General features: G+C 48.1%; 1 long non-coding RNA gene across 1 annotated transcript; it reads right to left on the bottom strand.

Annotated features, from left to right (window-relative positions):
* Window positions 1-4,603: 4,603 nt before the first annotated feature.
* LOC142830210 (uncharacterized) lies at window positions 4,604-8,463 on the bottom strand. The gene is made up of 2 exons (XR_012905254.1): window positions 8,330-8,463; window positions 4,604-8,281 (listed from the first exon to the last, which is right to left on the bottom strand). It is a non-coding gene; the product is annotated as an uncharacterized LOC142830210 (long non-coding RNA).
* Between the last annotated feature and the right edge of the window lie 6,962 nt (window positions 8,464-15,425).

Below are 15,425 nucleotides of genomic sequence, written 5' to 3'. Positions count from 1 at the left end.
ATGCAATCTAACAGAGGAGGCTGAGGTGGTTGGTCTATAAATCAAAGGCCTGCTTGATGGCAGCCATTAATATCCTCCAGCATAATAGTAGCATGGTCAGGCAACTTGAGATCTTTGATACTAAACTGTTTCCTGCACTCAAAAGGAACAAATTGACTATGGATGACATCCATAGGAAGTGAACATCTGTGCCCATTGGCAGAATTTGGCATACGATGCCTTGACTTCCCTTTCAAAATGGGATTTTGGGCACTACAGGGATCTTTAGCGTGGGTACAAGAATCATTTTTGCAGAGCAAATGGGGAATCCAAAACAAATACCCCTTGAGGAACAGTGAGCGAAAGAGAAAGAAAAAGAGAGAGAAGCAACCAGCTTAACAATGAGGCTGTGTCTAGACAGCATCCCTTTTCCATAAAAGAAATGCAAATTAGACACATTGCAATTGCAAATGAAGCGGAGATTTAAATCCCCCCGCTTCATTTGCATAAACATGGCTGCCGCTTTTTTCCGGCTCGGAGCTTTGCCAGAAAAAAGCGCCAGTCTAGACGGGGATCTTTTGGAAAATAAAGCCTTTTCCAAAAGATCCCTTATTTGCGGTGTAATGGTAGTTCGAATTAGAAAGCCTAATTCGAACTACCTACTCCGTGCCGCGTGTAGCCGCAGGCACGGAGTCTGCACTAACGGGGATTTAAAAATGGCGGCGCCCGGCAAGATGCAAATGAAGCCCGGGATATTTAAATCCCGGGCTTCATTTGCAACTTCGATTGCCTACATTAGCCACCCTAGTTCGAACTAGGGTGGCAGTGTAGACATACCCTAAATTCTATCACCCTTGTCTGAAGGAGTTTAGGTGGGTCTTCCCAAGCCTCTTTCTTGCTTTGTCTTTGATTCTAGCAGAGGCCTGGGGGAGGGGGATGGTTTTCCATGAGTGTCACTCCCTGACTCACCAAGAGCACAGGTTTGACAGGTGGCCATGCCCTGGTTCCCCAAGAACACAGAGCTGGTAGGTAACTGCCCCTTAAAACTCTTGGGATGGGATGAGATGAGATGGGAAGGGAGGAGAGGGGATGAACAGGCCTGATCCCAGGGGCTGTCCTTGGTCCTTTGTACAGGGATGGGGGGAAGGTAACGGGGTAGGGAGTAAGGCTCCTTGTCCCATTCTCCACCTTCCCCTCCTCCTTGGGAAGGGGCAGAGCCAATCAGGTTCATTGTGTTTGAAACAGTCCATATGCAATTTGCGAATCTGCAGGTCCAGTTTAACTGGCCAGTGTATTATTTCCTCTATGCTCACCTTCACCAATTCCGCGTGTTTTTTGGTCATGTACTTAGTGTTGCTTAATGGCTTTCTTCTTGATCCCTGCAGAGGACTCCAGTGTAAAGAAAATCAGCACAACCATATATACCAAAGTGATATATAACAGGAGGCATACCTGGGAGGTCGACAAATGCCTTTTATGTCGACCGCGGAGCGTCCAGACTACCGTGCTGAGCCAACAAACAGCTGATTGGCTCAGCGCAGCAGCCATTTAAATTTAAATGAAGTGGTGATTATTTAAATCGCCGCTTCATTTTCCTATGCTGGGTAGTCTAATCTACATGCCTCTGTCGCCAGAGGCATGTCGTCTAGATGTACCCTTAGTCTCCCCTTTTCTAAGCTGAAAAGTCCCAGTCTTTTTAATCTCTCTTCATATGGACCCGTTCCAAACCCCTCATCATTTTGTTATAACTGTATAAAAACAAAGAAATTACCTACAAAGAAATGCTACTGCAACCGTACATGTGAAGAAAGAGTGACATTTTCAAATGTATACCCATTGACATCAAGGGTAACATTTTCAGAGGCAACTTAGACACACATGAGCCTGAATCCCACTGACTTTCAGAGGGAGGTAGACTTCTCAGTGCCTGTTACTTTTTAAATAGATCTTACCTTCCTGAGCAGGGGAGTCAAAGTTAACGGTTTCATGGTAATCCAGAAGTATCCATTCTGCATATATAAAGGGAGAGGAGCCACCACTGATATGAACTGTCAAAGCTCCATTGGCTTCAGGCAAGGCCAGGCCTAGGCCAAATGGCAAGGAGCGTCACCTCCACTTGTTAAACTTTTGAATATCTTACTTTGTATTACAGGGGTAGCCAATTCCACACCTTCGATGCATGATTTACTTACCTCATTTATCCCTGACACATAAGACGAGACACCTGCATGCTATGATCTATAAATCAAAATATTATTCTCAGAAAGTTTGAAAGGTTCCCTGAGATTCTACAAAGGTCCAGAACATTTTAGGAGGTTAGTGAAAAATGAATCTACCTGTGATTTCAAACATTCTATTTTCCCATTTATTCACTAACAAAAACAGCATCCCAAACTCAGTACCACCCTCTCCCCCAGGTTCAACACCCCAGGGGGTTGCCTGGATCCCCTGCCCCTACATCTGGCATTAGCTTCAATGGAACTATGACAGTGTACATCAGCAGAGAGTTTGTTGCATAATGTTTTGGTTATGAAGCTGTGAAATCTATAACTTCTTACCTTTTGCATTTCCTGATTTTTAGTGTGTGTTTTTTTAATACATACAGCACCCATCTGACATCCCTGCCCTATACAGCTCTCCCCCGGTGACAAGCTCAGAAGCGTACATTCCTCTTTATGAAGTCAGAATTTGTTGTGCAATACAATTATCGTCCCCTTTAAAGAAATATCCGTGGAGCTGCTAAGCAGCCTAGCCTAATGATACAGTGGAACATAGTTCTTGGGCTTACCTCATGCTGAGTGACCCTCACAGGAAATAATTATTTTGTTGGACACTAATAAAGAGTAACTTGTAGAATAAGCCCTTTCATGTGATTTCTTCACCTGAATACAGTGGCTTCCACAGGCCTGGGCAAACCTAGATGATATCCAAATTCAACAACTTTCTGCCAAAAGAGTGACATTTTCTCAGAGTCTGGTTCTGCCAAAGCCAGCCTGTAGCATCATTTGCTGCCAAAGTTCAATGAGAAACAGAAGTTTCATTGTTTTTCTGTTGCAACAAAAAGAAAAATACTGAGTCATAGTAAATTAGAAATGTTTTCTGGGATGGAATATTAACACAATAAATATGTTAGCAACAGCTTCAAATATTTCTACTCGGGAGCCAGTACCAAAATTCTGGGAAGTACGTCTTAATTTTTAAACTGGATGCTTCTTAGAAAAATGAATCCTGCATTAACTCACCCTTTAAAGATTTATTTCCAAATATTCCTTAGAGAAAAGTGTATAAAAATAAACCTTACTGCCCTGAAAAATCGGGGTGGGTCTGGGGATCGGGAATCCATTCTAGTTTTTAAAAAGCATCACATATGCCATTTTAAAATTACTTGCCTTCCAAGGAGTGCAAAGCATTTCAGATGCATTAAATAATACATAGATGCCATGGGAACATGCATAATAGAATTCCCAAGGTCTCCGGGTCTATTCTTCCAACTTACGTCCCTATAATCACGTGCTCAGGGGTGTGGAAATTCACTCCCCTCTTCAATGTAGTTATATCAGTCTAATCCCCAGTGTGAACAGCATAGTGTAGAGAAGCTCTCACTCTTCCATTCTAGACTGTGCTGCCTCCTTAGAATATTTCAAACAATTAAGTATCCTGATTCTAAACACAAACTAACCTGTATTTTTTGCCTTTGTTACGTCAAGTTCTCATATTCAGTTCTAGACAAATGTCCATGCTTAGTTGCATATGTGCTATATTAAATTAAAATCTTAATTGTTTTTCCAAAGTAACCCTGCAGAGACAAGACAAATTAGTAAGCAGCAAGACTGGGTTAATCATAGAAGAAAGTGATTCATGACTGTTTTTATTATTAGCGCTCTCTTCTGGTGTTCCGGGGTCATGTTTATTTCAGGATTTCGAGTGCCAGCATATTTCTGAATGCTAAACATTTTAACCCACATTATTATTCATCTGGGAACTCAGAACAAAGATGTATTAGTGGCTGCCCATTAGCTAATATTATACTCCCTGTAGAAGCTATTTCATATTTAGCTAGAAGCCATTCTGTATAACAAAAAGCCATTTCAGTTTCTTGTGTCTGCACGAGGGAGTGAACTGGCCTTCACCGAGGTGGGGAGAGACCAGAGGGATGCGCTGTTGGAATGTGTTAATGAACTATTTTGAGCTGAAGCTCGAACTCCCTTTTAACCTGTTTCTTTCTATGCTGATAATAATTCCTCTTTGAAGTTCTCTTTAATTTCTTGCCCTGACATCAGATTTGTTTGGTTAAGGGTATAAAATACTAGGATTGATTGTATTAAGCAGCCTTACTGGACCCGGCTTTGCTGAGACCACGTTTGGCTCACTTTGCTTTTATTGGCCAATAAAACTGTCTGTTTAGCCGCGTAAACTGAGTGAGGCGTTTGCTTCGACAATTTGGAGGTTCCACCGAGATTCCTAACGCGCCACTTGCCCATATGGACGGACCGGCACTCCACTTCCAAACCTCTCAAAGCGCTCAAGAGAAGGTAAAGGGGATACCTGTTACGAAATCTCCTGGTTGAGGGCTTGGGATTTGGAGTGACGGCCGGCCATCGGGGTAAGGGGAGCTACGGAATTCAATTTTGTGGAGCGGCTAACATTTTTGTCTGTCTGTGTCTGTCTTTGTCTATTAGGCCTGTCTTATGTGTCACAGTTCCAAAAGGGCACACCGGTGTCTCTAGTGAGGCAGCCATGCGCTGGACCCTCTGTGTTCGGACGCTAAAAGCTGGTGTGGTGCCATTACTCTCTCTCGGCACACGGAACTGTGGGGAAGCTTTGTTGTCTCTCTCTGTTATTTGTGGGCGTAGTACTGACCTCTGAGGCTAACCCCAGGCCATAGTGCCCCATTCCGCCAGGCTGTCTCCAGGCGCCAGGACGTGGTGTTCTGCCGGGCTGGGGCAGGTGCCGGAAACCCCTGCGAGGCAGGTGGACCTTGAGTCCAGTGCTTCGCAACAAAAAGGGGGGGGGACCAGTGCGAGCAGGTGAATTCTTGATTCGGTGACTCGCAGAGCGAGCAGGCGGATCCTGATTCAGTGACTCGCAGAGCAAGCAGGCGAATCCTGTTTCGGTGACTTGCAGAGCAAGCAGGCGGATTCTGATTCGGTGACTCGCAGAGCGAGCAGGCGGATCCTGATTCGGTGACTTGCAGAATATGGTGTAAGCAGGCGGACTTTGGTTCGGTGTCTTACAGAATTAAGCGCGCGCAGAAAATGGGGGTAGGTCAGTCTACAGGAATTCCAGTGCCTTTATGATAAGTGCCTTCTGGTATAGGATCCTAATGAAATCTGATATTAAGTGCCGGGTGTCTTAGGGCAGCGTCACTTAATAGAAACCCATGGGAACTAGACAATAAATAAAGATGCATCTAAATGTGAAAACTGTAGGAAAAATGTAAAAAAGGAGAAAAAAAATTGTGTGTGGAAAATAAGTATGAATGTAATGAGTGAAGAATGAATGCCGCTGCATAGGTCTGAGACTTGAGCTGATCCCAGCTGCACCAGGGCTCTCCCACGAGGGAGCTCTGAACGCAAGGGGGGGGGTCAGCTGAACCTCGAGACTCAATGAATATGTGAGGGAGTGACGACTCCCCTTATTTCATGAGCTGCTAAGGTCTGACACTCTAGACCTGGCAGACTCTTTCTTTGGAGTGTGTAAAGTTAGTTTAGGTGGGGGTTAGTCTAAACATCCCCCCACACTGCCGAAAAGCACCCCTGTGTACTACATGTACGTGCATAATGGTCCAAGGACCTGTAAGCATTTAACAGATTGGAAAAGAGGAAAAATTAAAGCCCTGAGAGATGAAAGTAAAGCTCAGCAAAGACAAACCATAAGAAGGAATAAAGAAAGTAGAAATACAGACATTAGAAAGTTACTAGGAATGAGGAATGTTTTTCTTTAGAAGGACGAAGCAAGTGATTAAAGAGTATGTGAAGGTGAGAAGTGACTGCATAGGAGAGTGGACGGAATTAAGCGATTGTTGTTATATATGAAGGGAAACCTGCTTTAAGAAATGACTCCGTGTTTCTTGTCGTCTCTTTTAATCATCTTAGCAATGAAACAGTCAAGTTAAACATTTGGTTACAGACACTTTGTTAAATCTATTAAAGAGAAAATAAGGAATTCTACTGAAACTTAATTGGTTAACCGCATAAAAGAATAAAATCTATACATTGTAAATTTGTAAAACCTGCACCTTAAGGGTTAAATGTGTCTTCCAAGGAACCTAATTATTGTTTAAAAAAAAAAAAAACCCAAGCCCAGAAACTTCACAGTGTTTCTGTTCAAGGCTGAGCTGATAGCACCTTTGGCTTGCTTTCAGATCCAAAGTTGTGTGTGTCTGCAAACTGCCTGTCTGTTCTGGAAGGGGGGGAGCACTGTCCCCCATAAGTAAGTCTGTAACATTGCATGTGATTCTTTTCAGGAAAGAAAAACCTTTTTGCTTGCTGGAATAGTAACTAGCAAGCACCTTGTTCTAAGAGTTTCTGTGGCAGTAAAAAAAAGCCTGGTCTGCAGTACAAGAGGGAAACTGAGGCATGCCACCTTTAACTTAATAATTAAATAATAAAGTAATTTACTCAAACCCTCTGAAGCTAGTGTTCAAAATAAAAGCATACAATTGGGTAACAGCAGGCTGATCAAAAAGTAGCAAAAATCTGTAAAGAAAAAGTGTTCTAAAATATAATGCACCACCCCAATGTGGGTAGAAATGTTTTCTTTGTCTTTCAGATCATCAAGAAGTGCTAATATCATCTGAAAATTAACCGAAAAAAACCCCAAAAACCATGGTTCTGTGTCATAACATAATAAGTTTGTGTTCTGTGTTCTGTCTAGATTTGTCTTGTGTGTGTCTTGATTGTGATATATGTATTTCAAACGTTGTGTGTACAATATTGTTGTTCTAATGAAAGAATAATTTAAGTCCCTTGAATAATCTTAACATTGTGCTTTATATAAATGGTTCTTGCCTTTATAATTCTAGTAGAGTTTTAGTAGCAGGCTATGCAGTTTGTACTGTCTGGAATGTAGCGGAATCTGCTCCTCTACCTGCTGTTTTTCCCTTCTCTCCTACCATCGCCAGCTCCTACGCCATCTCTTTCAGAACTGGCCCTCCTGCGAAACCAAGCCCCAGAATCAGAAAAGCAAGAGTGGAGACTGGCAGGGTGCACCTTGCGCCCAGACCACTTGTGGTGCAGCTCTGATGGCCACATTGTTGCCCCAGTGGTCTTGCTACCTCACCTTGCCCCCGTGCTCCCTAGATTGTTGCACGTTGGCAAAAGGGGGGATGGTAGCAATCCTTAAAACAAAATTGGTTTGCTCCCAAATTCTCCCAAGCAGCCAAAGATTACTGTCTGGCTTGCCCTGTCTGCCAAGCCCACAACGTGGGTAAACCTGTAAAGACAGTTCCGGCAACCAGACCTCCGCCTTTGGGACCATTTCTGAATTTACAAATAGACTTTATTCAATTGCTTAAATGTCAATCTTTTGAATAATGTGCTGGTTATTGTTTGCTTGTTTTTGGGATGGGTAGAAGCTTATCCCTGAAGGAAACATGATGACATCACAGTAGCTAAGAAACTTCTAAATTATTACATCCCATCATAGGGAATACACCTTGTGATCTCCAGTGATAAAGGTACCCACTTTACTGGGAAAATTGTTTAAAAAAAACTGGAAAAGTACTACTCTACCAGACAAGCACTGCACTGTGCACAACACCTGGAGAGCGCAGAAGCAGTAGAAAGATGAAACAGGATTTTAAAGAACAAACTTGCTAAAATATGTGAAAACTCTGGCTTAACATAGATAGTAGCACTTCCGATTGCCCTAATGAGCATGAGAGCCACTCCTAATCGGAAAACTGGACTCAGTCCACATGAAATTGCATGTGGCCGACCTATGAGACTGTTAAGCAGCCCAGACATTAACCTGGCTGATGCCATACTCATTAAAGGAAGCATAGTCAAGTATTGTCAGGAACTTATGAGGTGTGTACAGTCCTATCATTCACAGGTTAAGGACGCCTTCCAAGAGGCCCCGACTGAGTCGTGCCATAAACTACAACCAGGAGACTAGGTTTGCGTGAAAGTTCACCAACGGAAGACTGCCCTGGAACCCAGGTGGAAGGGTCCCTACCAAGTCCTTCTGACCACCCATACTGCTGTAAAGTGTGAAGGATTGCCCACCTGGATTCACGCATCCCACTGCAAACCTGTCCTGGCCCCTACAGAAGTTGGCCCCAACAAGGAGCACCACAGACCTAGTACTGGAGACCCAGGTCCAGAAGCAGATGGGGATCACCGCAGACCTGGTACCAGAAATCCAGGTCCAGAAGTAGACGAGGATCAGCGCAGGCTTGGTACCGGCAATCCAAGCCCTGAAGCAGACGATCCTAAAAGACCGAGGCCAAGGTACCAGCTGCGGCCCAGAAGGACCTGCCAGCGATAGGTGAAGCAATCTACGAAGTCCTGAAGAACAGCCAGCATGAGGCTGGACAAACAATTCATGTTAAGCTTATGCTTAATCTTGTTTTTAATACCTAGCCGTTAACACCTATATGGTTCAAATGTATTTATGCTTTTAATGAACCAAGTTTCCCAAGAATTTAATTCCACAGGTTGCTGGATATGTGCTCACAGTCCTGTACATTCAGAAAGAGGTATCCCAATGATTCCAGTCCCACTAAACAACACTCAAATGGCACACTGTTTAGTGAACTAAGCCAAATGAAACTCGGCAAGAAAAAAAAAAAAAGGTTTACTAACCCAGGGTATATCCGCCTAGCCTTGACCCCAATTGGAAAGTACTGCTGGACATGTAACAGTTCAGGAGCCAGGGTGAGAAAAAGCCAAAACCGAATGGCCCTAGACTATGTCCTAGCTAGTAAGGGCGGGGTTTGTGCCTTAGTAAGAAGAGAATGCTGTGGGTATATTTCTGACAGCAGCAAAGAAGTAGAGGAAGATGCCTCAGGGTACGTCTACACTACAGCGCTAGTTCGAACTAACTTAGTTCGAATTAGTTAATTCGAACTAAGCTAGTTCGAACTAGCGCATCTAGAACTAAAAACTAGTTCGAACTAGCGTTTTGCTAGTTCGAACTAGCGCGTCCACACTGATTGGACGCAGGGGGGCATTTAAGGGCAGCTGAAACCGGTTCTGGCAGGGCATCAGGTCAGCAGTTGCTTTGTGTGGCTGCTGTCTGAGGCTATCTGAGGCTCGTGCTTAAAGGGACCCCCCTGGACAGCCGGTTCTCAGCTTTCCCTGCTTGCTTGCCAACCTCGCCGAGGGACAGCAAAGCGTCGGTCTCTGTGCCCGTCTGTGTCGGTGCTTCCCTTCGGGGGGGACCGCCGCAGGTGGCAACATGGAGCCACGGCTCGCCCTGCACCTTCTGGTGCACGTTCTGGACTTGCTGCTGCAAGCCTGCCACCAATGGCTCGAGGCTGCCTGGCACCACCTGGGGAACGTCAGCCCCCTGCCTCTCCGCCTGGCCGCCCTGGGGGCCGTGGAGGAGCCGCGGCGGCGCCCCGGCACCGGCATGCCCCGCCGCATCTGGCGTCTGGACACCAGCAGCGACTGGTGGGACCGCATCGTCCTGGAGCACTGGGACGACCGACAGTGGACCCAGAACTTTAGGATGAGGAGGGACACCTTCCTGGAGCTCTGCGAGTGGCTCGCCCCTGCCCTGCAAAGAAGGGACACTCGCATGAGGCCCGCCATCCCCCTCCAGAAGCGGGTGGCCATCGCCCTCTTGAAGCTCTCCACGCCGGACAGCTACCGATCCGTCGGGAACCAGTTCGGCGTGGGGAGATCCACTGTCGGAGCAGTGCTCATGCAGGTACGGCGCTCGTCGGCCACCGAGCCGGGGGGGAGGGGGGGCTGCGAGGAGGGGATGGGCCACCCCAGGGACAAAGGGGGGGGCGGGAGGAGGCGAAGGCGCCCCGCACCGGAGGGGTCGGGCTGTCCCGGCCGTACTACACGCCGCCAGGGGGGTTGCTTCCGGGAGTGGGGCGCGGGGCACTGCCAGGGCACGCACGCTCCCAGCCACCCGGGCGCCCCACTGATTGACGCTTTGCTGTGTCTCTCTCCGCAGGTGGTCAAGGCCATCAACCGGGTGTTGCTCCGCAGGGTGGTCCGCCTCGCCGACCCGGACGCCGTCATCCGGGGATTCGGCGCCCTCGGCTTCCCCAACTGCGGGGGGGCCATCGACGGGACGCACATCCCCATCCGTGCCCCGGAACACCAGGCGTCCCGGTACGTCAACAGAAAGGGGTACTTCTCCGTCATCCTGCAGGCCGTGTGTGACCACCGGGGACAGTTCACGGACATCAATGTGGGCTGGTCCGGCAAAGCACATGACGCACGGGTGTACCGGAACTCCTCCGTGTGCCAGCGGCTGCAGGACGGGACCTTCTTCCCCGACCGCCACATCAGGGTCGGGGACGTGGACATGCCCGTCTGCCTGGTGGGGGATGCCGCCTACCCACTGCAGCCGTGGCTCATGAAGCCCTACACGGGGCACCTCAATCCCTCCCGCCAGGCCTTCAATAACAGGCTGACCAGGGCCCGCATCGTGGTGGAGGGGGCCTTCGGGCGACTGAAAGCCCGCTTTCGATGCCTCCTCACCCGTCTGGACCTGGCCGAGCACAACATCCCTCCCGTGGTGGCGGCATGTTGTGTGCTCCACAATTTGTGTGAGCGGAAGGGGGAGGCTTTCTTGCCAGCCTGGATGGCTGAGGCTGACCGCATGGCTGGACACTACGGTCAGCCCCGCACCGCCGCCGTCCGGGAAGCCCAGCGGGGGGCCATCCGGATCCGGGAAGCCCTGCGGGAGAGCTTCCAGGTGGAGGAGGAGGAGGACTGACCTCTCCCTGCATGCTCCACCGGGGCCTTCTTCCACCCTACCCCCCCCTTCCCCTTTCCCCTCCCTATCTACTGTACAATAAAGACACCTGTTTTTCAAACAAAAACGTCTGTTTATTTCAGAGAACTGGGGTGGGGGAGGGAGGAATGAAGGTGGGAGAAGGGAGGGGGAAACCTGGGACGAGGGAGCTGGAAGGGGAGGGGAGGGAAGGGAGGAAGGGAAAGGAAAGCTCAGGGGTGGGAGTCCGGCTGCCTCTCCCGTCTCGCCACACTGCGGGTCCGGGGGCGTCGGTGGGGAATGGTTGTGGAGGGGGGGGCAGAGAGGACAGGGGGTGTGGAGGAAGCAGGAGCGGAAGCAGGAGGAGCAGGGGGAGCAGAGGGAGCAAGAGGGGGAGAAAGAGGGGGAGCAGGGGGAGCAAGAGGGGGAGCAAGAGGGGGAGCAGGGGGAGGAGGAAATGGAAAGCGGTCCAGCAGGCTCTGGAGGTGGCCTCGCAGGGCACGGCCCTGCTCCTCCAGGGCCTCCAGACTCCTCTGGCGCAGCCTAAGGTCCTCCTGGACCCAGTGGTCCTGGAGACGGAGCTGTCGGTCCAGGAACCGGAGATGCCGCCTCTGGTAGTCCTCCTGGTTCCTGGCTGTCCTGCTTGCCCGGGCGCGGGCGGCTGCTGCAGGCGGTGTGGTGCGCCCTGCAGGCCCCAGTGCTGCAGCTGTGGTGCAAGAAGACCAGCGGTCAATTACCCCAGGGGCCCAGGTGTGTGAAACCCAGCTCCCCTCTGCAAGGCCAGGGCCCCTGCAGGATCCCCAGCTGCTGCTCCGTGGTGGGCAAGGCCCAGGCGCACGGTCCCGGGGCTCCCTCTCGCCCCAGCCCCCCGTACACATAAGGGGAACACGAGGGTACTCACAGGTGGACGCCTCCCCGGCCTCTGATGATGCAGGCGAGCGGCTCTGTGGGGTGCCTCGGGGGTCCCGGGTCCTGGGAAGGCTGGCGGCAGGCTCCTGGCTCTCAGAGCCCTCCTCCTCCTCCTCCGTCTCCAGGAGCGGTCCCTCTGCCCCGGGGTCAATCACGTCCCGGGGGGCAGGGACGGCATGAGGCCCCAGGATGCGGTCCAGGGCATGGAAGTGGGGGCAGGCCTCTCGGTCAGCCCCTGGCAGACAGGCCCGGGAGTAGGACTGCCGCAAGTCCTTAATTTTGCAGCGCACCTGCTCCCGGCTGCGCTGGTGGCCCCTGGCGGCCAGACTGGCAGCCATGCGTCCATAGACGGCCGCGTTCCGGTGGCTAGTGCGGAGATCGTGGACATTGGAGGCTTCCCCCCAAACCTCGATGAGGTCCACGATCTCCGCACTTGACCAGGCGGGCGCCCGCCTTTTGCGCCCCCGGGCAGGATCCCGGGAGCCGCCAGGCTGGTCGTGGGGAGCAGTGGAGGGCTGGGAACCCTCGGATGGCTGGCTCATTGTGTGGCAGGTGCAGGCTGTGCAGGCACGGGTGCTTGCAGCCTTGCAACTGGCACAAAGTGAGTAGCCAGCCCGTGGCCCTTTAAGGGCTCCGGGGCCGGGAGGGGGGCAATAGAGTTTCCCTGGTGTTGGCCAGAGTGGCCACCAGGGAAACCTGGGAAGCCTTAGCCTCCCACTAGTTCGAACTAAAGGGCTACACAGCCCTTAGTTCGAACTAGCTAGTTCGAACTAGGCGTTAGTCCTCGTAAAATGAGGTTTAACTAGTTCGAACTAAGCGCTCCGTTAGTTCGAATTAAGTTCGAACTAACGGAGCGCTAGTGTAGCGCCTAGGAAAGTTAGTTCGAACTAACGTCCGTTAGTTCGAACTAACTTTCTAGTGTAGACATACCCTCAGAGATTAAAAGAACTGTGGAACGCCTAAAGCAAGGGGAAGACTGGACCCTCTGGGATTAGTTGGGAGGCTGGTTTGGACATGTGGGAACTTGGATTTTGCAAGGTGTAGTTTTAGTATTGGCTATATTCTTTTGTGCTTATTTTTGTTTCTTGCTAATCAAATGCTGTATTTCTTGTATTCTAGAAAACAAAGAACAGACCCTCACTAAAAGGAATGTGGAAGTAATGATGTTAAAATATGATGAGCAGAGAGAGGAACAAGAAATGTATATAAAGGCTTTGATGAAAATGGAGATGTAAAACGGTTTAATGGTTAGCCTTTAAAAGGCTAAAAGGGGGGAGATTGTAGAAGCTATTTCACATTTAGCTAGAAGCCATTCTGTATAACAAAAAGCCATTTCAGTTTCTTGTGTCTGCACGAGGGAGTGAACTGGCCTTCACCGAGGTGGGGAGAGACCAGAGGGATGCGCTGTTGGAATGTGTTAATGAACTATTTTGAGCTGAAGCTCGAACTCCCTTTTAACCTGTTTCTTTCTATGCTGATAATAATTCCTCTTTGAAGTTCTCTTTAATTTCTTGCCCTGACGTCAGATTTGTTTGGTTAAGGGTATAAAATACTAGGATTGATTGTATTAAGCAGCCTTACTGGACCCGGCTTTGCTGAGACCACGTTTGGCTCACTTTGCTTTTATTGGCCAATAAAACTGTCTGTTTAGCCGCGTAAACTGAGTGAGGCGTTTGCTTCGACATCCCTCTACTCCAGTTTTAAAAGTTTCAGCGATTCAGTCAGAGAGCCGAAACAACAGTATGTGAATTAGGCAACTCACTACTCAACATTGGAGGAAATAAACAAACAAGAGTATTTGCAAATACAACAGTTTCTGACCAACCCATCAGTTGAGGTGAATGTGTATAAGCCACCTAGACTAGTGAGTGGGCCTCTTTCATCTCAATGGACTGTAAAACTGTCATAAGTAGGATGGTCTCCTGGGAGAGGATAGTTTTGCTAACACTTGTGGGCCTAGAATTTGCAGAGTGTGCTTTTAATTGGATGCAGAGGAAACTCATGGCCCTTCCATTCAGTGTTGTGTGCAATCTCATTTCATGTCCCCTTGCTGTACGTGTGTGTCATCAGTAGGAATAAAACTATGCAGATGGCAACCAGTGGAACCTGGCAACCCTGCGTGTTGCAAAACATCTCACGAACCACACATAGAACCCTGATGGGCTGCATACAGCCCACAGGCTGCAGGTTGCCCACCACTGGCATAAGCTGTTTGGAAAATGCTCATAATTAACTCAGGAATTGGGATGAGTTTATGATCGATTCATGAGTGTAAAAAGGGGGAACAATTAGTCTGATCAACTGATAATTCAACCAATTCTGTCAAACAGAGGCATATATGGAAAATATAATCTACTACACAAATGATTATAACACATCCCTCTTATTCTCAATAGCAAGAGGAGAGAGTGAGGAAGGCAGCCCCGGATCAATTGTTCAGATACCTGTGAGCATCTGTGACAGCTCTTTGGTAAAACAAGATCTCAAGTAGCTGTGCACTGACAGAAAGGAGAACAAGTATTTAGCGCTTTCCTTGACTTGTCTCAAGTGTTAAGTACAATCCTTCTTTCCTACTATTGCCAGTTGACTCTGATTTGTAAAGAGTTTTTAACTGGTGTCTTTTTCTTTAATATTTTAACTTCTGCTCTTGGCTTTCTTCTTAGCCCTGAGCATAGTTTACGTTACATTTTGGTTCTCTTACATTTCCACATTTGTTTTCTTTAAAATTGTCATAGAGTCCAAACTAGTGCGATGGGGAAGAGTCCAGTATCAGGAACAGAGCAGCAGAAGCCCATTAACTTGCTGATAGAAGGAAACGGCACAGATGTGCATGAATTCTCTCTGCAGTTTAGCAAAACACCTAGCTGGCCAGGAAGTGTAAAGAAGAATAATCTGGGTTCAGGAAGCAAGACATCAGGGGTCACAGCAGCATGGGGCAATTTGAAGAATTAGATTCAGAGAGTAAAAAGTGTCTGGATTAAAAAAAATACTAAATGTTTCTCCTGGAAATAACATTTTAAGTACATAAAAAGAATTAGAATTTCTCAATCATGGGTGGTAGGTTTCACAGGCAAGAGGCAGCTGTGCTTCCCCTGGGTCTTAGTGTTCAACACTCCCCTCTTCCTATCCATATTCTAAGCACTCCTGAACGCCTCCGCAGCAGCAAACTGGTGGCTCTTCTCCTGAAGTGCATCTGTTAACTTAAATGTAAAAAATCTTCCAGTTTGCCAGGCATATTAGCATAACACTGAACCTGTGAAAGAGCCAGTAAGTGGCAATGAAACCATTTAACAGACATGTGCCAGCACTATTTACTGACAAGAACAGTTGTGTATGACTATGTCTACAGGACCTAGTTTAAAATTTGCTTTAAATATTTCATTAGTTTGTGGCTGAAGAGTATAAAATCACATCCCTAAAAAAATCCATACATAGATATTGAGATGCACAGTCTGAGTAGTTAGCCTTAAATGCTTGGATCTTCCCACATATAGCTTTTTTAATACATTCTTCAAAGGACCACCCAAATACACATTTGTATTTTAGAAGTTATCTAAAATACACATTTTAATTTTACTATAGTACAAAAACTTGCTTCCAAAGTCCTCCTGTCCCTTTTAGTCATCCCTACTCTATAC

Source organism: Pelodiscus sinensis, chromosome 7, assembly GCF_049634645.1.
Source record: "Pelodiscus sinensis isolate JC-2024 chromosome 7, ASM4963464v1, whole genome shotgun sequence".
NCBI lineage: Eukaryota > Metazoa > Chordata > Testudines > Trionychidae > Pelodiscus > Pelodiscus sinensis.
This window is presented reverse-complemented; position numbering and strand designations above follow the sequence as displayed.